Here is a 25,183-nt window from a genome sequence, read left to right as displayed (position 1 = left end):
AAATCCATCTATGTGAGCAGGGCTTTTAAAGTTGGTGCTTGTACACATGTTGTACTGGACTTTTGGTATTCTGAACCTTTCTAAGTCTGTGCTAAGACATTGCTGATTAATATAAAGTGATGCCAAAGAGATATATGGTGACTTAGTTGTATCTCCAATCATCTGTTCATTTAGAATGACAGTCCTTTCGGCTGACTCAGGATGGGGGAAGGAAGGTTAAGGTACCAAGACTCTATCAAGATCTTAAGAATGTAGGAAGGTGGGGCAGCTAGGTGGAGCAATGGATAAAGCACTGGCCCTGGATTCAGGAATACCTGAGTTCAAATCTGACCTCAGACACTTTACACTTTACACTTACTAGCTGTGTGACCTCTGGGCAAGTCGCTTAACCCTCATTGCCCAGCAAAAAAAAAAAAAAAGAATGTAGGAAGGTATACTATAGTCCTCATGGTATGGCGTGGGTAAGCCACTTTCCCTCTCTAATACTCAGTTTTCTCATCTGTAAAATGGGGATGTAGTAGACACAGTATTGAACCCAGGCCTTCTGGGTTGTAAGACCTGCTCTCTATCTACCTTGCCATACACAGGTCCAATGCCTATACTTATCCCCATTCTTCAAAATGGGAATAAAAATGTCTGTACTACCTACCTGACAGGATTGTTGTAAGTCTCCAATGAGATAATGCATATAAGGTACCCTGCAAACTTGGAAGCATTTGTATGAATGTCATTCAATGAATTCTGTACCTAGAATCATCAGTTCATCGATTTAGAATCAGAAAGAACCGTAGAGGTCATCAGGTCCAGGGTCTCATTTTATAAATAAGAAAACTAAGGGCCAGAAGTACTTGCTCAGGGTCACATAATTCTTAAGTCATTAATTAAAAAAAATTTTTTTTTTAGTGAGGCAATTGAGTGACTTGCCCAGGGTCACACAGCTAGTAAGTATTAAGTGTCTGAGGCCGGATTTGAACTCAGGTACTCCTGACTCCAGGGCCGGTGCTCTATCCATTGTGCCATCTAACTGCCCCAGTCATCAATTCTTAATTTCTGAGTCTGAAATCTAAATCTTCTTGACTCCACGTCTTGAGCTCTACTATTGACACCACCCAACTGTCCTGCCACATTGTTTATGCCATGAGACCATCCTCTAAATGAAACCAGCTTTTCACAAGGTCCTTCCTTTAGGATGGTTTATATCAACTCAATCATCATTATCATCATTACAACCACCACCACCACCATCATCCTTCTTCATAGTAGATCAAGTCTCAGTGAGAATCTAGTATGTAACTCTTGCTTTTCTTAACTCTTATATGGTGCTGCGAGAGCTAGAACTAAATCACCTATCACCCATCTGACGATGTTGTTGGGCACGGCATTGTTCCCTGTGTGGGAGGGGGGTGCCAGATGAGGTCTCCATCTCAATGTTCCAAGCAGCCAAGACATCTTGGAATTCTCTGAGTGCTCAGATAAAATGGAAGCCTACCAAATGGGCATGTTTTCCATTCCTGTTGAGAGATGTTAATTCGTAAATATTGTAAGAGGCACAGAATGAAAAGGTTAAACCAGTACATTTTGGCTTGGCGAGGATTAATTAGGGTCTGGCTCTGAAAGACTATTATGTATGTGCTAAATTTGCTGACCTTTTTTCTGTGTAGAATGAAGCTCTGTGCTCTGTGCTCATTATCCTCAAATGTTTTCTTTTTCTCTGTATCATCACCTCATTCATTTTATTTGGTCATCTTAAAAATGCACTAATTTGGAGCAGGAGGCTTCATTGATTCTGAGGAATAACATTTCAGGGCTCAGAAGGGAAAGCACAAGCAGGATTTATTTTGTCCCCAAGAAGATGATTGGACTCAAATCATGGTATTTGTCGGCACTCACTACATATCTGATATTTATCTCAGGGGATGTAGAACACTCCTCCATGAGATTAGTCATATAATGACTGCCACTTACATTGTTGCTGTTCAGTTGTGTCTGACTCTTTCAAGACCCAATTTGGGGTTTTCTTGGCAAAGATACTGGAGTGGTTTACCATTTCCTTCTCCACCTCCTTTTGCAGATGGGGAAACTGAGCCAAACAGGGTGAAGTGACTTGCCCAGGGTCACAATAGCTAGTGTCTGAGACCAGATTTGAACTCAGGTCTTCCTGACTCCAGGCTTGCGCTTTATCTATTATGGCACTTAGCTGCCCCTCCCCTTTATAATTACATTTACATGCTTCACAAAGAGCTTGTAAAGCCCTGTATATATAATACACTTTTTGAGCTTCATAATGCTGATGCAGTAGGCATATTATCACCCCCACCCCCACACACTTAACAGATGAAGAAATCGAGGCTTAGAGACATGAAGTGATGAATCCACAGTTGCACAGCTACTAAATGTGTCAGCAGTGATTCTTCTGACTCCAGGGTTTTCACTCCATCTATTCCACCACCTTTCTTCTCTGAAGGTGATACATAAGAACAAATTCCTGACTTATCAATGGTTTTCACATAGTGACCTCCTACCTATTTAGGGGATAATTATGGATTCCTTGGATTACTTATTGCTCTCTCTATTCCTTTCATTCCCTAACCACCTTTGGACCACTTTGCACAACTGCATCTCTTTCTCTCTCAAGAAGGTGGGAAGGTAAATGGAAAGATTTTTTTGGGGGGGTTGTTTTTTTTTGGTGAGGCAATTGGGGTTAAGTAACTTGCCCAGGTTCATACAGCTAGTAAGTTGTCAAATGTCTGAGGTTGAATTTGAACTCAGGTCCTCCTGATTCCAGGGTCAGTGCTCTAACCACTAAACCGCCTAGCTGCCCCAATGGAAAGATTTTTTAAAAAGAGAAGAGGACCTTTGTTCCATGGGCATCCTAGGATGGTCATGCTTCTTTGTTTGTTCTCCTTGCTCATCCATCCATCTACCTACCCACCTAGACACCTGTATGAATTGTAAATGACCTTCAAGTTCCAAAGGCCCTATGCCCATGGCATTTGCTAGGACAGTTTGAACTTCAGATAATCCTGTCCAGTTAGGAAGTCCTTGAATGTTGCACTGAGTGTACTAATAGAAAACTCATGGACGTGAGACCAAATTAACATATCTCAAGATTTTTAGTTCAGATTGTGATCACTATTGCACAAAACACCTGGTGTGCCAGGAAGAAGACAATGTGGTATGTGAAACAACAGATCTGGAGTCATAGGACTTGAGTCTGAGTCCTAAGTATGCCATTTACCACCTGTATTACCTTAGGTAAGTCACTCAATTGCTTTGGGTTTCAGTTTCCTCACTTGTAAGGAAAGGCGAATAGAACTGTATACAGCCTCTATAACTCCTTCCTGCTTGAAACCTATGTTTCCATGTTGTGACTAACTTTTTGTTCTTGGTCTAGACCTAAAATTTCTTGTATGGGGCAGGGATCAGAGTGGAAATTGCTTCCACTGGTACAGATCAAAAACGAATCTATAATTTCTAGGCTTAGAGCTTCTTTGCCCATAGTCACACAATTAATAAGTGTGAGTGTTTGGATTTGAGCTCAGAATTTCCTGACGTTGAGGCTAGCCCTATATCTTCTACAAACCTGGTGTCAAAATGAAATAGAAATTGATCCCTGAAGGCTGCATATTGACTTAAATAACCACAAGTCAACATGATCTGTGTTGTATTGTATTTTTATTTACTTTGTTAAATATTTCCTAATAACATTTTGATCTGGTTTGGGCTACAGTTGGGCCCTGAGGGTGTGTGTCTGGGGGTGAGCATGATACCTTTGTGATTATATCACATTACGCTTCTTACTACTGATAGTAAAACAAACGTTTATAGTGTGTATAGTTATGTAAGTAATTGGGATGGGTTGGGAAATTTTTAGCTGGGCTTTGGGAATATCCAAACTGGGGAAATGCCCCAGCATGGTTACAGACCTGGATGAGAGTTCTTCTTCTGAACCCTTTATTATGGGCAACAGTTATTGGTGGGTTGTGAGCTGGTGTGATGTGGTGGCCAATGTATTTCTTCTGGATTCTTCTCAATCTGGCTGGATTGAGGTCACCAAGAAGTATATGGCAGGTGGGTGATTTAATCTTTCTTCCTTCTCCCTTCACAGAAAGAATGATATTTGCCACCCAATCACCTACCCATCCTCTTGGCTCTTTAGTTTTATGTATATGCGACCTTCATCTCAACAGGTTCTCCAACAGAAAGGTTTCAGATGAAAAATGATTCTCCTCACTAAAATCTAAGAGACTTTACAGCTAGGTAGTATGGGCCTGGTGACAGGAAAGCATCTTCCTGAGTTCAAATTCAACCTCAGATACTTACTAGATATGTGACCCTGGGCAAGTCACTTCACACTATTTGCCTCGATTTTTTCTTCTGTAAAATGAGCCGGAGAAGGAAATGGCAAAGCACTCCAGTATCTTTGCCAAGAAAACACCAAATGGGGTCATGAAGAGTCAGATGCCATTGAACAACAACAAGAGACCTTAGAGTCCTACACTCTTATTTTATAGATGAGGAAACTGAAGCAAAGAAAGATGAAATGAATTACTTTGCCCAGAATCATAAAGCTTACAGTGACTTTAGAAATCATCTGCATTTTGCATTTATGTAAACTGAGGCCAAGTCAAGCAATTTGTCCAAGGTTCTACAGCAAGTTGGTAGAAGAGGCTTGACTAGAAGACAGGGCTCCTCTCTCTCAGTTCAGTCCTCTCATGTATACTCAGCTACCTTTCAACCCCATCTGCCACAAAGACTGAGCGCGGGCACAGGAAGAGAAATACAAGAGCTGTGGAAAGCTCAATTCAGGGCAGGACACAACGCCCCTCTGAGCTATATTGTTTCCTCTAGCTCCCCTAGTCATCATCTTTCTGTTCCTGTGCCTCTCCATACTCTAGTGAGAGTTCAGTGGTTGAATAAAGAGGTAACAAAGGCTTAATATACAGCTTCTCATGTAGCACTGCTGTGTTGTCCATTGGTTACTTTTCTTTGTTGTTTTTTATGCCAGCAAATCTAGAAGTAAATGATTTGATGGGGGAAGAAGTTGAAATAAGGGCTAAAACATTATTTTGTGATTTTCCTTCAATTTCTTTATCTTTCAGCTTAAAAAAAAAAAAAACAGCTTTCTCCCCACCCCCCACCAGATTATATAGACATGATCTACTTTGAGTAAACTCAAGATATGAAACATGGATTTTTTAAAAAGGAAAGTTAAGGACCAACTATTCACCTTTTAAAAGGAATTTTTATTTTGAAAAATGATTATTTGCCATAAATGACACTATTCTCTAGTTAATTTAAAATACAATTTAGAGATTATAAGTATTTTTAAGCTTGATCATTAACAACCACTAAGGACAGCCTTGATGAGTTGGCAGGGATTCAATTTTCCCAGGACAGAACTATTAGGTAAAGTGAGGAATGCTTGCTCGTGCATCTTCAGAGTAACAATTACAGGGGGCAGCTAGGTGGCGCAGTGGAGCATTCAGGAGGACCTGAGTTCAAATGTGACCTCAGACACTTAACACTTACTAGCTATGTGACTCTGAGCAAGTCACTTAACCCTCATTGGCTAGCAAAAAAAAAAAAAAAAAAAAAGAAAAAAAGAAAAGAAGAAAAAAAAAATAAAAATGACCCAAAGCAGGGAATTGTACATTGTGACCCCTTGTTCCAGGTCTTAGTATATATGAGTGATCAGAAAACACTAACTGAGTCATAAAAGATGGTTTCATCTCCTTGAATGCTCAGCTCTGCTGTATTGTGTCTCTGTTTGCTATCTGGAAGCAAAGCAGGTTTAAGCAGGACTACAAGCCTGGTCTTAGGGACAAGATGAAGTTTGATGTGACCAAGAAAAGAAGGAGTTTCTGGGGGCGCTGACATTTCCTTCTGTTGTTATATAGCAGTAATAAAAAAAAAATTCGCTGGCATTTTTCTATCCTCCTTGTGAATATACAGCAGTGGCAGGAGAAATAAGTGCCGCACTCTCATGCCTAATTTGGTGGTTTAACTTGAGAAGAGAGGATGAGAGAAACCGATAGCATTAGGACTCTCATATCAGCAGCTTCACCCATGCAGAAGGCCCCTACTGGAGGTGATTGAAATTGGGAAATGTTTCACGGAAAGGTCCCTTCCCTATGAAGCCCAGTGTGAACGATTACCGAAGGCCATTTCGAGAGTTATTACTATAATGCACATTTGCCGAAAAATGGAAGAAAATGACGGATGCTAATGGCTTGGTTCCTTGCAGGGGGATGTTGTGCCCACCAGATCAGCTCACGTTTGAGCAATAGGTTAATTTAATGAGTCCCACAGGTGTTCACTGGACAGTACCTTAAAAAAAAAAAAAACAAACTCTTATGTTATTTTTTTCTCCTCATGCATTGGACAGCACTGTACATAGGTTTTTATATGTAAGATATTACAGCAGTGAAAATATCACTGATGCAGATTTTATTCCCAGACCATTGAGTCTATTTAGATCTGTCGTGCTCATAAAAGCTCATGTTTATTGAAGAGGGTTATTAAATTTACTGTAAGATTTCATAAAGACCCTTTTAGGTGAAAAATGCAGGTAGAATGGCTTGAGCGGATGCTTTATAAAGCTTTTACGAGCAAAAAAAAATCCTAAATGCAAATGCCTTATGAGGAAAGTAAGAGCAATTTATTTTTCTCATTAGGCACCAGACGCTTGGCTAACGTGGAGATGACAAGTTTTGAGACATGCCGAATCAGAGCTGGCTTTCTTGGTACAGAGAACGGCTACCTTCTACAATTCCAGAGTGAACATCCCTTCGAAGGCTCAGATCAGGATGGTGGGGGCCAGCTACAGGAGTGGGTCAATTTGGGCCCTGCATCTGTTTGAGGATGGAATTCCAGGACACTTGATTAGTAGAATATCACAACATGGTATAGAATACAGCTGATAATTAAGGATGCTGTTCCAAGCTCTTATCCAACTGCTGAGACAAGAGCACCTCATGCTGTTTCCTCTCATTGCTTATGCAAGGCCAGAGCATATAGCTCTTGATCTGGAATGATGCCAAAGAGACATTTCAATATTTGAGCTATATGCATTATTATTAATTATTATGATGACGCTCTTTTCAACGGCCAAAGGCCTCTGCAGTGATTTTTATTAGCAGCTCCTCCCAACACCTGTGTTAGGTTGAATAAAATTACTTGCTCCCATATTGCAGATGTGCACATTAAGATATATATGCATGTATATAGGCATGTATACACATATGCATTTGCATTACTTCTGAGAGTCTTTATTGCTGTAAGTTTCACCGTTTATCCCTGAGTGTGTGAGACACACACACACACACACACACACACACACACAGAGACAGAAAAACAGAGAGAAACAGAGAGACAGAGACAGAGGCAGAGACAGACAGAGACAGAGAGAGACAAAGGGAGAGAGAGAGAGAATTATAGACCAATGATTTCATTGATTGGGGGAATTCCTAATGTGGAAATTATCCATTGATGGCAACTCCTCTATAATTTTGACTTTTAAAAAAATTTAAAAATTAAAAAAAAATTTGTTTTGACTTTTAAAGAGCTTCCTGGGTCACTGAGAGTTTAAGTCACTTGCTCATGGTCACATGGGCAGCATGTGTCAAGACAGGACTTAAACATCTTCCTGACACTAAGGCCAGTTCTCTAATCACTAAGTCACACTCCACAGAGAGAGTGAATGATTTATTCTGAGTCACACAATGTTATTGTCTCAGATGATATTAAAATTCATATTCCTTGCGATATTAAGTTTTCACTCAGTACAACATATCATTTTATCCCTTTCACAAAGTTAAATTTCAGATAATAGCCTTGTGTTTCTAAATTTTTAAATGCCAGTAAACAGTTGAGAGAAATGTAGAGTATAAACTAACCCAAATAATTTCATTGTTGGTATAACAGTTACATGCTTTGACTTAATTAATGTTAATTGGAATAGGACACTGGTTAGTGGGTAAGTTGGATATATTGTTTATTTTAGAGTTAGTGATAAATCACTGCAATATAATAATGGGAGCATATGTCTCCAACAGCTTTCCAGAAAAAGGTGTGATGTTCTAAACATAAACTAGTGGACCAAAGAGATAGTGAAGATTTATTTCCTCTCTGTTGGCAGAAATAGATTTCTTTCCTTAGTATATTAATGATGATGCATTAAAAATGTTTACACAATAGCATCACTTGAAATTATAAACTGAATGTACTATAATTAAAATGCCTACAAGCCCTGAAGGGCCATGAATATCAGCTTTAGTATTAGTGAGATAGATTACACACAAGGATCCTAGTTATGTCTTGTATGCTGGGGAGATTTGGCAATGGTGGTACCACGTTCAGCATGGTGGCCATAGTGACTGGAATGGTGCCCCATGGGTGAAACCACTTCTTTATGATGTTCTGCAGGGGTCCATAAACTATAGCTCGTGGACCAAATTTAGGCCACAGACCGTTTTTCTATGGTCCTATCAGCTAAGAATGTCGTTTACATTTTTTTTTTTGGAAGGCCAATGAGGGTTAAGTGACTTGCCCAGGGTCAAACAGCTACTTAAGTGTCAAGTGTCTGAGACTGGATTTGAACTCAGGTCCTCCTGAATCCAAGGCCAGTGCTTTATCCACTACATCACCTAGCTGCCCCTGTCATTTACATTTTAAAATACAATAAAGTGTTCTTTCAAAGTGTAAAATCCATTTTTAACTTTCAGGACCCTGCCGAAACAGGTGGCAGATTGGATTTGGCTTGTGGGCTGTAATTTGTTGACCCCTGTTCTCTATGATGGCTAAGTGTATTTTCTCAGGAAATTTGAGATTAGTAAAAGTTCAAGTTTGATCTCTTAAGTCATCTGGTAAGATTGGCTTCCTAAATTTCTCCTGAAAACATTTAGGGAGGGTGTTCTTAAAGTTATTCCTTAATAATCACACGAGGCTATATTCAATACAGAAGAGGAGGTGTTTCAATCCTGCAACAAGTTACTATTGAGAAAATTTACACATGATTATAAGCTTTTTGGTGACTAGGTAAACTACAGTCTATGCTGAGCATTCTATTTAAAAATAATACCAAACTGGCAAAAATGATGAAAATGCTAAAAAATTAAAATTAAATTAGAAATGATTTTTAAAAGGGAGAAGCCATGTGTTTATGTGGAGAGCCTTCATAGGATCATGGATTTATAGCCCTAAGGGACCTTACACATTATTTAGTTACAGGATCATGGGATCAGAGATTTCTGAAGAGATTTAAGGTCTTCTAATCCAATCCATTCTATGAATGAGGAAACCAAGGCCCAGAGACAGTAAGTGGACTTGTCCACAGTCATACACACAGTAACACAATTTGAGTTGGATCCTATACCCAGGTCTTAAAATTATTTTCTTTAAATTTTGTTTTTTTATCTTTGATAAACATTATCAAACATGAACATTTCTCTTTATATAGAACAAAAAAGAAAATTGCACATAAAAGCACAAAATATGGACAGTGAAAGTCCTTCTTGGGTATATCTGTCTCAATCTCCATTTCTCTTCTATGCATTTAAAAATGCTACCATCAAGGGGCAGTTAGATGGTTCAGTGATAAAGCACTGGCCCTGGATTCAGGAGGCCCTGAGTTCAAATCTGGCCTCAAACCCTTGACACTTACTAGCTGTTTGACCCTGGGCAAGTCTCTTAACCCTAATCCCCCCCCCCCAACAACAAAAAACAAAACAACCAAACAACAACAATAACAACAAAAATCCTGAAAGGAACCTATGAAAATAATTTTAAAATAAAAAAATGATAACCAAAATTTCCAGCCTTCTTCATATCAAGGTGCTTGTATTTAAGCTTTCTTATAGGGTGTACATTGTTCGATGTAGTCTAATTTTTCAAATTTTCATTTGGACTTTATCTTAAATCTTGGATAACTTTCTATGAAGAAACAAGCTGCTCTTCAGTTTCCTTTCAGAGCTGTTTCCATGGGCATATGGGGGTGGGGTGGGGCTGAGATCTAATCTTAAAATAAACTCTGTCTACAAGAGTGTTTCCAACTGTACTTAATAACTTGGATCTAATCTTTTCTCCCTGCGCAATTTAGATTGCTTATTTCTTAGGCAACACAATAAAAAAGGAAACTTTTTAGGCCAAATAATGCAGCAACATTAGGAATACCTAGGATTACTACACAACTCTGTATATATGTGATTGACTGGTATTTTATTGCTGTGCCCTATTGGGATTCATAATTGTTCTGTATTTGAAACTGGGAGTCAAAGAAGTGGGAGGACACGTGGCATCCAAACAAAAAATTTGGATTTGGAATTGGGAGACCTGGGTTCAAATACCCCACTACTTACTACTTGTATGACCTTGGGCAAATCACTTCAACTCTATGGGTCTCAATTTCTCATCAATAAGATGAGGAAGCTGGACCAGATGGCAGAGAAGGCTCCTTATGGCTCTCAATGTAAGACCCTGTGGTTCCTATCATACCTGAGATGCTTCTTGTTTGTTTGATGTTGGGCAAGTCACAACATTTCTGGACCTTCATTTTCTCAGCTCTAAAATTAAGCGGGGTGTGTGTGTGTTTGTGTGTGTGTGTGTGTCGGGGATCGGATATCCTCTGAGGTGTCTTCTAGCTCTAGAACTATGATATGCTTACTTACTAGTATGTAAGCAGGTCACATATAATAAGAGCCAGCAGAGCTTTGGGGCGGGGGGAACCACAAAAACAAAACCTTAGATTTTAGAGACACCCCATTATTCAGTGTAATCTCCCAGGTACTTCTGGCAGTTGGCATAGTTTCCCATATTGTATAAAATAGACTTCTGATAAACTAGTACTTTTAATTCAATGAGTGTCCGGATTTCAGGCAGAACAATTTACATTGTTGCTTATTGTATACAAATGGTAGAGAAATGATATCCATTGGACAGAGCCATTGAATTGCTTCACTGTTATTTATCTTGTGTTAATCCAAAAGCGACTCTCAGACTCAACCCACAAATCATCTCTTTAAATCATTGAATGGGCTAAACAACAGTTTATTTGGAAAACAAGCCTTCCCAAAGCAATGAAGTCAAATGGGGCCTGAAACAAAGATAGCCAGGCGGTTGGATAATCAAAATCAGATAGGTGAAATGTCTGTGACCTAAACCTCAGGCAGGCCCCAGCCCATGGGGGAGAGAAGACCAAGCAAGTTGTAAATGTGACATGTTTAGTCTACCAGGGCCTATGTACACAGGACTATTCAAAGCCCCTGGCTAAGGAAATCCTTGAAGTGGGAGTGAGGAGCTACATATAGTGTGGCCGAGCTTGTTTCAAAGACTGCTTATTGATCATAAAGGAGGTTTGTACCCAGATTGAAATAAACCCATTAATTTGTGGAAATATTCCAGTTAACTTGAAGGTAATCATTAATATTTACTTCTTAATAGTATTTGATTTTTCCCCAATTATATGTCAAGACAATTTTTTCATTCATTTTTACAAGATTTTGAGTTCCAAATTTTTCTCCCTCCCTCCCTCACCTCCCCTTCCTAAAATAGTAGTCCAAACAAGAGATGGAGGGCATTACAAAATGTAAAATAGATAATTTTGATTATATTAAATTAAAAAGCTTTTGCACAAATGAAACCAATGCAATCAAGGTTAAAAGGAAAGCAGAGGGGCAGCTAGGTGGCACAGTGGATAGAGCACTGGCCCTGGAGTCAGGAGGACCTGAGTTCAAATCCAGCCTCAGACATTTGACACTTACTAGCTGTGTGACCCTGGGCAAGTCACTTAACCCTCATTGCCCCACAAAAATAAAGCAGAAAGTTGGGAAACAGTCTTTATAGCAAGTGTCTCTGATAAAAGCCTCATTTCTGAAATATATAGAGAACTTTGTCAAATTTATATTAACACAAGCCATTCCCCAATTGATAAATGGCCAAAGGATATGAATAAGCAGTATTCAGATAAAGAAATCAAAGCTATCTATAGGCATATGAAGAAATGCTTTAAATCACTTTTTAGTGAAATCACTTTTGATTAGAGAATTGCAGATTGGCTTATATGACAAAAAAGGAGAATGATAAGTATTGGAGAGGATGTGGGAAAATTGGGATGCTAACGCACTGTTGGTGGAATTATGAACTGATCTAACCGTTCTGGAGAGAAATTTGAAACTATGGACAAAGGGTAATCAAACTGTGCATACCCTTTGATTCAGCAATACCACTACTAGGTCTCTATCCCACAGAGATCATAAAAAAGAAAAAAAGGAACTACATGTGTAAAAATATTTAGAGCATCCCTTTTCATGGTGGCAAAATATTTGAAATTGAGGGAATACCCATCAATTGGGGAATAGCTGACAAGCTGTGAATGTAACGGAATACTATTGTGCAATAAGAAATGATGACCAGGCAGATTTCAGAAAAACCTGGAAAGACTTGTATGAACTGATGCAAAGTGAAATTAACAGAACCAAGAAAACATTGCACACAGTATCACTAACATTGTGTGATGATCAACTATGAATGATTCAGTTCTTCTCAGCAAAACATTGATTTAAGATAAGTACAAAGGACTCATGAAGAAAAATGCTATCCACATCTAGATAAAGAACTATTGGACTATGAATGCAGATTGAAACATACTTTTTCACTTTATTCTTTTTCATGGTTTTCCAGTTTTTCCAGCAGTTTTTGTCAAATAGTGAGTTCTTATCTGAAAGGCTGGGGTCTTTGGGTTTATCAAATACTAGGTTACTATGGCTATTTACTACTGTGTCTTGTGTACCTAATCTATTCCACTGATCTGCTACTCTATTTCTTAGCCAGTACCAGATAATTTTGATGATTATTGCTTTACAATATAGCTTGAGATCTGGTATTGCTAGGTCACCTTCCTTTGCATTTTTTTTCATTGATTCCTTTGATACTCTTGACCATTCTTCCAGATGAATTTTGCTATTTTTTTTTTTGCTGTATAAAATATTTTTTTGGTAGTTTTATTGGTATGGAGCATTGAACAAGTAAATTAAGTGAGGTAGAATTATAATTTTTATTATATTGGCTTGGCCTACTATGAACAATTGATATTTTTCTAATTGTATAGATATGACTTTGTTTGTATGAAAAGTGTTTTGTAAATTGTATTCATATAGTTCCTGGGTTTGTCTTGGCAGGTAGATACTATGAAGTATTTTATACTGTTTATGGTTATTTTATTTTATTTTAATTTTTTTGGCAGGGCAATGAGGGTTAAGTGATTTGCCTAGTGTCACACAGCTAGTAAATGTCAAGTATCTGAGGTTGGCTTTGAACTCAGGTCCTCCTGAATCCAGGACCAGTGCCTTATCCCCTGCACCACCTAGCTGCCCCTGTTTATGGTTATTTTAAATGTGTGAGATTAAAATTGGATATTAGATCATAAATCTACCCTACTTAACCTTTCCCTTAATTTATCTCCCAGACTGGTAAATGGAAGAAGCTTCTGGTTTTCTAGATAGAGCTTTTATTGTATGGTAGTCACAAGGTGATGTTGATTAGAAGGATAGGAAAGTAGAAATACAATACAAATCGTCTTAAGTCTAGGCTTAGTCTATATTCCGTATAAAACTCACCAAAAACGGAAGGCCACCTTTGGGGCGAGAGACCGAGTCAAGCGCGTGCTGTTAACCGAGAGCCGGGCCGAGTCAAACTCCAGTCCGTGTCTGTCTGTGCAGCGCAGCCAGGAGACCAGCAGAGCAGGAAAAAAGGCCCCACTTCCGTTCTCTCCTTGCCTTTTAAGCTCGCACCCTGGAAGTCGAGTGCTCAGCAGGCAATGTGGCATGTGTCGCAGGCAGACTGGTGTGCGTAGCTCACGCTGTTGGTCTCCTCCCCAAAAGGGTGGTCCTAAAAAAAACTGGCGTCTCTCCATTATCTAACCGACTGTTAAAACTTTTTACCACAAATGGAATTTCTCTTTCTATCTTTTGCTGCTGGGCTTTGTTGGCCATATATAGAAATGCTGGTGATTTATGTGGGTTTATCATATACCCCATGACTTTGCTAAAGTTCTTAATTATTTCAAGTAGTTTTTTAGTTATGTTTTTGAAATAATTACTATTACTATTGATACCAGTTTTGGGTAAGCAAATTTTAATTCATTAATATTATATACCAGTAAAAGATTGACCACATGTCTCTCTAACTTCTCATGGTCTCAGGCTGTGAGAAAAAGCAGGGAGAGAGCTTCAGCATGCTAGTTAGTGCAAGCAGGAGAAAAGCCCCAAAAGACTCGTTCTGTCTTCTGGAGAGACAGCACGTGGTCTCAAGGAGACACAAGAGAACTCACAAGACCTACAAGACCTATGCTGTCCTAAAAGATAGCCAAGAGAATTTGTGGTCTCTACCAAGGGGTTTTATCCTCTTTAGATAAGATGCAGGTCATTATACATTGATCAAAGCTAATTGGTTAGCATCATTCAATTCTATTGGTTGACATGATTTGAAGGTGGTCCACATTAAAATGAACTCTACAGGTGACATCCCGAAGAAGTATGCAAAGACCCTCACTGAAGTTGCTCAAGGCAAAGTCCATTATCTAGGTGTGGTTTGATCCCATCAGTCTTTCCCTGAGCTAGACTACAGAGTAGATCTCCATTTTGGTTTTTTTCTTGTTCCCTTGGCTTAGTCCCAGATCAAGGAGAACAGAACTTCATGGAGTGAGGGTGGGAGGAGAAAGCACTGAGAAACTGATCTCTGGGTCCCCCTAAGAAATCCATTATCAATAATTATTTTCTCACATAGTTAATTCTTTAGAGGTCTCTAAGTATACCATCAGATCATCTGCAAAGAGTGATTCTAACTTCTTTGATTTCTTTTTCTTCTCTTATTGCTATCATTAACACTTCTAATAACAGTGGTGATAATGGGCATCTTTGCTTCACCCCTGATATTATTAGGAAGGCTTCTAGCTTATTCCCATTACAGATAATGCTTGCTGATGGTTTTAGATAGATACTGCTTATCATTTTAAGGAATGCTTAAAATTCCTATGTTTCCTATGCTCACTAATGTTTTTTTAAAAATAGGAATGGGTTCTGTATTTTGTCAAAAGCCTTTTCTGCATCTATTGAGAGAATTATGATTTCTGTTGGTTTTGTTATTGATATGGTCAATTATATTGATAGCTTTCCTAATACTGAACCAACCCTACATTCCTGGTATAAATCCCACCTGGTCATAGAGTATAATCTGTGTGATATATTGCTGTAATTGCTAATATTTTGTTCATAATTTTTGTAGTGATATTCATCAAGGAAATTTGTGTATAATTTCCTTCCTTTCTTTCTCTTTTCCTTCCTTCCCTCCTTCCTTCCCTCCTTCCTTCCTTCCTTCCTTCCTTCCTTCCTTCCTTCCTTCCTTCCTTCCTTCCTTCCTTCCTTCCTTCCTTCCTTCCTTCCTTCCTTCCTTCCTTCCTTCCTTCCTTCCTTCCTTCCTTCCTTCCTTCTTCCCTCTCCCCCCCCCCCGCCCCTTGCTCTTATTGGTTTAGGTATCAGCACCATATTTGTGTCATAAAAGGAGTTTGGTAGGACTTCTTCACCCATTTTCCCAAATGCTTTATATAGTATTAAAGTTAATTGATCTTCAAATGTTTTATAGAATTCACTTGCGAATCCATCTGGCCCTGGGGATTTTTTCTTAGGGAGTTCATTAATGGCTTGTTCAATTTCTTTTTCTAAGATGGGGTTATTTAGGCATTCTATTTCTTGATCTTTTAATCTAGATAATTTGTATTTTCATAAATATTCATCAATTTTGCTCAGACTGTCAGATTTCTTGGCATATAATTGGGAAAAATATTTCCTAATGATTGCCTTAAATTCTTCTTTATTAGTGATGATTTCACCCTTTTCATTTTTGATACTGGATATTTGTTTTTCTTCCTTCCTTCCTTCTTCCTTCCTTCCTTCTTCCTTCCTTCCTTCCTTCCTTCCTTCCTTCCTTCCTTCCTTCCTTCCTTCCTTCCTTCCTTCCTTCCTTCCTTCCTTCCTTCCTTCCTTCCTTCCTTCCTTCCTTTCTTTCTTTCTTTCTTTCTTTCTTTCTTTCTTTCTTTCTTTCTTTCTTTCTTTCTTTCTTTCTTTCTATCAAATTAAACAATGGCTTAGCTATCATTTTTTTCCCATTAAAAGTCCTGGTTTTATTTATTAGCTCAATAGAGAAAGAGGTGGGGGCGGGGCTGGAGGCCACAGAGATTTGACAGCTTATCTGGTGCTGAGCTGGGGTCCTGGTGCTAGTGTCTAGTGTGTCCTGAGGCCAGTAGAGTATTTCTATGTTTTCCCAGGACTACACTGAAGTACGTGGTACTTCTCAGAGCTGGAGTTTGCCCATTCTCCTGGCTATGCTGAGGCATGTGGGGGTTCCTGGTGTTGGAGTTGGCCTGCTCTATTGATCTTCTGCTGATTTGCTGAAATGGGTCTTGCTGCTGGCTTGCTGGAATGCTTCTTATCCTGGATTGTGCTCCCCTTTTACTCTAGTGAGACAGAACTTTCTTGCCTACCTTCCAAATTTCTTGGGCTAAATGATTATTTCACTCCATCTTTTTGCTGGTTCTTCTGTTCTAGGATTTGTTTTGGTGTGCTATTTAATGGTTGTTTGGAGGTGAATATGGGAGAATTATAATTTACTGCTTACTCTGTCATCTTGGCTCCTGGAAGTCAACAATTGACATTTATATAGTACTTCACATGTATCACTCCATTTGGGCCTCACAGTAACCCAGTGAAATAGATACTACAGGAGTAATTTACCCCATTTTACAGAGGAGAAAATTGAGGCTTAGAGAAGGTATGGGACTTACCCTTTGGGGTCACATGACTAGCAAATGCTGGAGACAAGATTGGAACCCTTGCCATTTTTACTTCAATTTTAGCACCATATTTGGAAAACCATGAGACCTCTGGCTATTGTAACATATGCATATACATAAATTGTTTGAAAACAAAATGCTCATTTGAGAACTACTGAGTGAACACTTTTGAATCACCGGTTACGGATTAATGATAAAACAGTTATTTAAAAATATAACTTCTCCTTTGATAAATTCAACTCACACAGTTTCCCAAATCTAGTGAGTTGTTTTCTTCTCCTCCCCCTCCCTTTGCAATTGAACCTATAAATGACTTACTGAATAAAATAGCATATCCACTCTAAATACTGCTATTTGGACAGCAAATGTTATTTTGGTTGTTTTGCCTAGATTAATGTTAACTCTGTATAGGGTTATTTCTGCTCTTTATAGTCATCTTTATATAGTACTCTCCTCCCCTGCTAAATCTCTTTAAAAAAAGTTGTCTACTCCTGCCCTGAGTTCAAATCTCAGCTCTGCCCCTTACTGCCTGTGTGACTCAGTTTACTTAATCTTTTGGTCTTTAGTTTTCTCAATTTTTAAAATGAAGGAATTGTATTCATTGAGATGTGTAGGTTTTGTTTTTTTTTTTTAACGGGGGCAATGAGGGTTAAGTGACTTGCCCAGGGTCACATAGCTAGTAAGAGTGAAGTTTCTGAGGTCAGATTTGAACTTAGGTTCTCCTGAATCCAGGGCTGGTGCTTTATCCACTGCGTCACCTAGCTGCCCCCATATTCATAGAGTTCTACAGACTCTTCTAGTTCTGTCTGATACCTTCATTTTTTTCAATATCTAGTGTCCATAAGGGCTTTTCCTCTCCTGTCTTTGGCTGGTCGATTTGGGCCAGTTCATAATGAAATTAAACAATTATGGGATGATCTCTGATACTTACCAACAGCTGAGATAGTGAGAGATATTAATGGAAATAGGGATCAGGCAAAGTTTTATGTTTCTCTGTCCTGTAACTATTTTCAAGGCACCATTAATACAACTTTCTTGCATATATTTCTCCCTTTTGTACAAATGCTTCCCCTATTCTTTTAACACAGACACAAAAGTTTCCCATATCTCTGTTGTCTGAAAAAAAAATTGAGGGATTTTAGTAGACTGTAAGCATGTGAGTCAATGGTATAATAATGGCAATCAAGAAGGCTATTGAGATATTAGACTTCTTTTTTTGTTGTTATTTTTTGGTGAGGCAATTGGGGTTAAGTGACTTGCCCAGGGTCACACAGCTAGTAAGTGTTAAGTGTCTGAGGCCAGATTTGAACTTAGGTCCTCCTGAATCCAGGGCCAGTGCTCTATCCACTGTGCCACCTACCTGCCCCTAGACTTCCTTTTTTTTTTTTTTTTAAAAAAAAGCCTTGCACGGGACAAGGGTGGAGTTATTTTTACTATACTTTTCCCTGGTCAGACCACATCTGGAATATCTGTTCAACCCTGGGTGCCACATTTTAGAAAGGACATGAATAGCCTGGAGAGTGTATATAGGAGGATAACCAGTTTGGTGAGTAGCCTGGAGTTCATGCTATTTGAGGATTGATGGAAGGAGCTGGGGAATCCTTAGCCTGGAGAAGAGAAGTTAGAGGTTAGAGGGACTAAGGACATGGGACTGTGAGAGCCATCTTTGTGTATTTGATTAGCTATCACGTGGCAGGATTAGACTTGTTTTGCTTGGCTCCATACTGCAGAAGTGGAGACGATAGGCACGTATTTCAGAGGGGGCAGAATGGGGTTTGCATTAAAGAAAAGCCCTGTAACAAATAGAGTTACCCCAAAGTGGAATGTTCTACTTTGGGAGGTAGTGGGTTCCCTCTTACTGGAGGTCTTCAAATAAAGGCTGGATGATTGATTACAATTACTTACCAGGTAAAATGAAAATGAGATTCTTGTTCTAGTCCAGGTTAGGCTAGACAAGCCTCTGAAATACTTTTCAACTCTGAGTCTTGGGGTGAACAATTTAATCCCATTTTATAAGTGGAGACACTGAGTCACAAAACGGGCACTGTTCACACATTGAATCTAGGCTTCCCGGTCCCTATTCCTCTACTCAGCCTAAATTCTCATTCTAGTAGATGACAATCTACCTCAGTTTTTTTCACCATGATGCTATCAAAAAAGTGGACTATGCTTTGTGAGTGGTGTGTGTATGTATGTGTGTTTGTGTGTGTATTTACACACACATATATATACACATACTTATATAGATATATACTTACACAGAAATACATACACCCACATATAGATATACATATATCCACATATGTATAAATTTTTCCGTCTTATTTTTTGCTATTTGTTTATTGTGCACAACTTGCCCATCAAGATCATTTTCCAAAGATGATTACTTTAGTGTGCTCAGACCTGCAGGACCTAGGTAGGTGGGCAGTAGTGGTAAGAGCTATAATTATTCTTAATGGGAAAATAGAAACATAATGACTAGAATGATCATATATTTGTAATGTACAAGTTTCAAAGCACAATGAAGTCATTAAACAGTTTACAAACGTGCCACCCAGAGAAGAATGTTAAATGTTAAAAGAACCAAAATAATTTTGGGGAGTAACTGCAATTTTAAGGGACTCATGTTCTTTTCTCCTATTTCTTCTTAATGGTGAATTTTTAAAAGGATAACTCTGATGAACAGGAAAGAACTCTGCATTTGGAGTGAGAGCAATTGCCTTAGAATCCTGACTCTGTCCCAAACTAGTTGTGTGATCTTGGACAAATCTCTTTATCTAGCCCTCTCTTCCTTAGTTTTCTCATCTGTAAAATGAGGGGTATTGGAAAAGATGATCTCTAAGGTCCCTTCTAACTTTAAAACTATAGTCCTATCATCTTTGCAATAGGGTAAACAGAGTTCTGGTCTCAAGGGCAATTAATTGATTATATGTTAGATAATTAATTACATTTTTAAATTCATATATTGATGTAAAGTATCAATTTGATTGTTACAATTTAATTCTGAACATTTGCTGTGGACATATTTCAGTTATCCATTTGACAAATCGTGTGTGATCAGAAAATATGTGATCACTTTAAGGAGTTTATCAAAGTTTATAGCACGGTGCTTTGTACCTAGTAGGTGCTTAACAAATGCTTTTAGAATGAATGAATCACATCTTGCATTTGTATCCTGACTTATGATGTTAAAGACAGTTAGGTGGCACATTTTACAGAGCTCAGAACCTGGAGTTAAAACAAAGCTGAATTGGCCTATGACTTTAGACACTTATTAGCTGTGTGATGATGAGCAAGCCACTTAATTTCTCTGCCTCAGTTTCCTGTTTTTTTCTTTTTGTGTGTGTGTGTGTGAAGCAATGAGGGTTAAGTGACTTACTCAGTGTCACACAGTTAGTAAGTGTCAAGTGTCTGAGGTCAGATTTGAACTCAGGTCCTCCTGAATCCAGGGCCGGTGCTTTATCCACTGTGCCACCTAGCTGCCCCCATCTGCCTGAGTTTCTTCATCTGAAAATGGGGATAATAATAGCATGTATTTTCCAGGGGTTGTTGTGAAGATAAAAAATGAGAAAATATTTGTAAAACAGCTTTGAAAACCTTGAAATAAATGCTAGCTATTATTATTCCTGTTCTCATATATTAGTTCTTTTATTTTTGAAACTACTAGGCATTGTCTTTATTTCATAGATGAGGGCACACAGGTAGTTAGTGAGACAGAAGTGCATCTGGAACCCTGGTGATACACTCCACAACGTATTACCTTTTATCACAGTTAGAGTAGATTTGATGACTAATATTTGGTGAGATCATGCTGAGCTTTGAAGAGATTTAAAGACAGCATCAGGAGTGGAAGCATTACTGTTCAATTCAATAAACATTTGTTAAGTTTAATAGTTATCAAGTGCCTACTCTGTGCCCGGTTCTTCTTGTTGTTGATGGTGGTCTTTTCTTTTTGGAAGAGAATCAACACAATCACAATGTGATGGGTGATATCTTGACTTGATCGTGAATTAAATTTAAGTGAGGCAGAGGTACACAAAGTTATCAGCCTCACTCTCTCTTCCAAAGTCATCCAAGTCCAGTGGCAGAACAAAAGTCAAGATGACTGGTGATGACCTGGAATGCAGTGGATGAGCTTGGTCTGACCAAGCTTTCAGCTCTCCACAATGTCTGCTTCAGCCACTTTAAAACAAAGGTGTTGTCCATTGGAACAAATTGTTCTCATCTGTCCACTCCTTGGGGTGAAATCTTCTCATGCTTTTCATGCTAACTCAGTGATAGGTTTGGAGACTGTCAATTACCCTCAACCTGCTTTAGCCTATCTGCCTGTGCCAGGCACTGTGCTAAGCTATTAGAAAATGTCTCTTTTAACCAGTGAGGCCACGATACCATCGTACCATGCATATATATTAATCAGGTAAAAAGAGGGGGTGGTACTTTCTGACAAATGACAACCAATTTATTAGTTTTCTGAATGCTTTATAGGTTAAAAAGACAGGAAAGAAGCAGTTGGATTCTATTTGCCTGAAAATCACTAGGGGCACTCACTGAACAATTAAAGCACTTTAGCCTTAGAATACAATTAAAAGTGAAAATTCCAACCAGAAAAAGTTTATCTTTCTTTTGGAATGAATAGGTAGGTATCTTTGATGCTGGAAGCAAAATGTTGTTGAAAAGTTTGCAGAATTTTGTCATATGATTTATTCATACTGCAACCTTCTAGTTTCCATACAGCTGTAGGGCTTGGGCTGTGATCTTGTCAGCTGTCACAAACTAAGCAGCTTCAGGCCTCATCAGAGTTTTCTGGGGAGGACTCGGAAGACCACCGGAGATTCTGAGTGAAATGCTATTGCTGGACCAGGAGGTGGCAGTCTTCCCTCTGAGTTAATGCCATCTAGATCCCTTGCGTGATGCTTGGGGGAAATGAATGGTAGCAGAGAATTCTCTTTCAAGGGTCCTGACTTTAGTTTTTCAAGATGACCACTCCCCCAATCCCTCCAATATCCCCATTTGAGGGGATATCGTGTGGAATGGTGAGCAGGGAAGAAGAATACAGTGTTCAAAAACTTCCAACCAAATTGGATGATTCCACTTTGCCCCCTAAACTAATTTCGATCCAGTGCTTTTCTGTTGTTTAAAGTCATGTTATAGTGCATTCCAGCTGCTTCACAGATGTTGTATGAGCTCAAGAGGAGGCTTCATTCCACTGTTGGGTGTTCTGTTTATTTTTACCTTAAGTTTATAGAATGAGTTGGGTTCCTTTGGATACAGATGCAGCCAACTTACACATTGCATATGTCTTTTTTCTCTTGTCTTTGAAAATGAAGATGCAAACAGCTATCTCGGTCTGTGTGTGGAACAATAAGGAGGGATGAGGGAGCAATAGCTCCTTCTATGTTGTGCACCTGTAAAGGCTGCCCTTTGGTTTATGACTGCAACCAAGATCCACAGAGCTTAGTGGTCTTTGTTTTGCTGCTTATCATAACTGGCTGAGGTCTAGACATCTTATCTTTCACAGGAAGAGCTAGCCCATTCCTGGATGATTAACAGCAGGCCCGTCAATCAAGGCACAATTATTAAGTGCCTACTATATTCTAGCTATTGTGTTAATTACTAGAGATAGAAAAACAAAAATGAAACATTCCCCTTAAGGAGCTTACATATTAATGAGGGAGACTAAGTATACATATATAGGTATGTACATAGGTGTATATATATATGTATGTATATATATGTGCATGTGTGTGTGAACATTTATACAAAACAAACACAAATTAAATATGAGGTAACCTTAGAAGGGAAGTCAATAGCTTCTGAGGGAGAACAAAAAAGGTCTCCTGCAGTTGGCTCTAGTTGAGCTAAAATTTGGAAGAAATCAAGGATTTCAAGGGTGATGTGGAAGGACAATCCTACTAAGAAGGTTTATTATTTCTAATGTAATTGTGGATGTGTCTGTGTTAGCAGTATTTTGACTAATTTTGCTAGTTGTGAATCTGTTAAAGGAACTTTATATTTATTTAGTACCTACTATGTGCTAGGCATTGTGCTAGTCATTCAGATACAAAACCAAAAGTGATCTACTCCCTACTATCCAGGAAAGGGCCAGGGGAGGGAATACACATTTATATAGTACTTACTATGTGCCAGGCATTGCACTAAGCACTTAACAAATATTATAGCATTTGATCCTCACAAGCCTGAGAAATAGATGCTGTTATTATCTCCATTTTACAGATAGGGAAACTGAGGGTCATACAGCTAGTAAGTAAGTGTGTGAGGCTATATCTGGACTCCGTTCTCCCCAACTTGAGCCCCAGGGCTCTATTCCATGAACCAGCTAGTTGCTGAAGGAGCTTACATTCGAATGGAGAAGATGCATACATACATACATAAAAACATAATAAATGAACACAAGGTAATTTAAGAAAGAAGGGCACTAGTAGCTGAAGGAGAATCAGGAAAGGCTTCATGTAGAAGATGGTGTTTGATTTGAGTCTCATTGAATGAGAGAATAGAGGAGAGAAAATGAGAATGAGAGAAAAGAGAAGGGGTCTCAGAATAGAGCCTTGGAGATACATCCACTGTGGGGGTGGTGGCATAAATGAAGACCCAGCCAGAAGAGACTGAGAAGGAGCAGTCAGTTAGGAGGGAAGCAGAGACAGTATTGTCAGGAAAACCTAGAGAGGGGAGAGTATGCATGAAGATGAGGTAAACAGTGTCAAGTGCTGTGAAGAGGGCAAGAAGGATGAAGATTGAGAAAAAGTCATTAGATTTATCATCTAAAAGATCATCGGTTAATTTGGAGAGAGGGGTTTCAGTTGAACGAAGAGTTCAAGAAGCTGATTTCTGAGGGTTAAGAAGAGTGAGAGGAGAGGAAGTAGAGGAACCAAGTATAGAAGACTTTCTCTGAGAGTTTGACTGAGAAAGGCAAAGATCCTGGAGTGGCTTGCTATTTCTTTCTCCAGTTCATTTTACTGATAAGGGAATTAAGGCAAATGAGGTTAAGTGTCTGAGGCCAGATTTGAACTCATGAAGACGAGTCTTCTTGACTCCAGGCTCTGTCCACTGCACAGCTTAGCTGCCCCACCTAGTAGGTATTTACATTTATTTATATCCCTTCCCCTCTTTAAATGTATGTGCACTATTTGTACCCTATAGTTTGAAAGATTGTATGTATTAATCATAAAAAACCCCCACCATATCCAGTTACGTCCATTTTCAAACTCTCCCATGTCATCAACCTGATTTTGAGATACTAAGTAAGAGCAAATTACTTTTTAAATGAAGTCTAGTTTTTTTTTGTCTAAATGACTTATAATAGTTTCCTTTTGTACTGCATCTTACAGCTGTGCAGAAATTACTTGAGAGATGCATTTTTGAATTAGAAGCACAGCATTGCTAGGTTGGTGATGTATTCATCTTGGTCTCTCATCTTAGTAGATACTATTTGGAGTGTCTAAATAGAGCTGCAACTACCAGAAGGCAACATGGTAAATGATAACTGTACACTAATAGCTTTTAATTCAGAAAAAAGGAGACTACAAGGATGTATTCCATCCTTTCAGTTTTTTTGCCTTTATAAGCATTCTCTCCATTAGGTGGGCCAGGACCTTCTCAGTCCAATCTTTAATAGGACTGCTATGTACATCGATAGTTAAGGCATTAGAGAATGGATTATTTACTCTTAGTTAAAGATGTTTGAAGCAGTTTATTATCACTGTCAGAGTCAGTGGTAGAAAGGAGAGGTTTTAATCCAGTTTCTTAATAATTCCCTTGATTTTGTGTTTTTGAAAGTTCACTAAAGTTCACTTTGCCACCATAGATTCCCATCCATCCCCTCACTTTTCTATGGCCCTTGACATGTGCTGTGGTTATTTGGCAGAAAGCTACAGTTAGGTATTTACTTTAATTCAAGCAATACCTTTCCCCCCCCAATCCGATCCGAGCATTTATTAAATGCCTCTTCCTATGGGCAAAACACTGTGCTAAATTCTAGGGGTATACAAAGATACAGCAAAAACAATAGCCTTTCTACTTAAAGATCTTATTGTCTCCTGGGGCTTTTCAATACATAATAAATAAATGCACCTATGATCATTTGAAGAAGGAGAGAACATTAATTACTGGAGGTGGAGGGCATGGATGAGGAAAGGCTTGCTGTAGGAGGCAGCACCTACCATTAGCTTTGAAGAAAGCAAGAGGTAGAACTCAGGAAATCAGCATAGTCCAGTTATGAGTGACAGCTTATAAGGATGGGAAAGTACATTCTAAATTCAAGGAATATCTAGTGATTGATTTGGACTAGATTGAAGTGTAGAGCACCTGAAAGGGAGTAATAGG

Source organism: Dromiciops gliroides, chromosome 3 (assembly GCF_019393635.1).
Source record: "Dromiciops gliroides isolate mDroGli1 chromosome 3, mDroGli1.pri, whole genome shotgun sequence".
Classification (NCBI taxonomy): domain Eukaryota; kingdom Metazoa; phylum Chordata; class Mammalia; order Microbiotheria; family Microbiotheriidae; genus Dromiciops; species Dromiciops gliroides.
The sequence above is the reverse complement of the archived record's forward strand: the minus strand, read 5'-3'. Positions refer to the sequence as shown.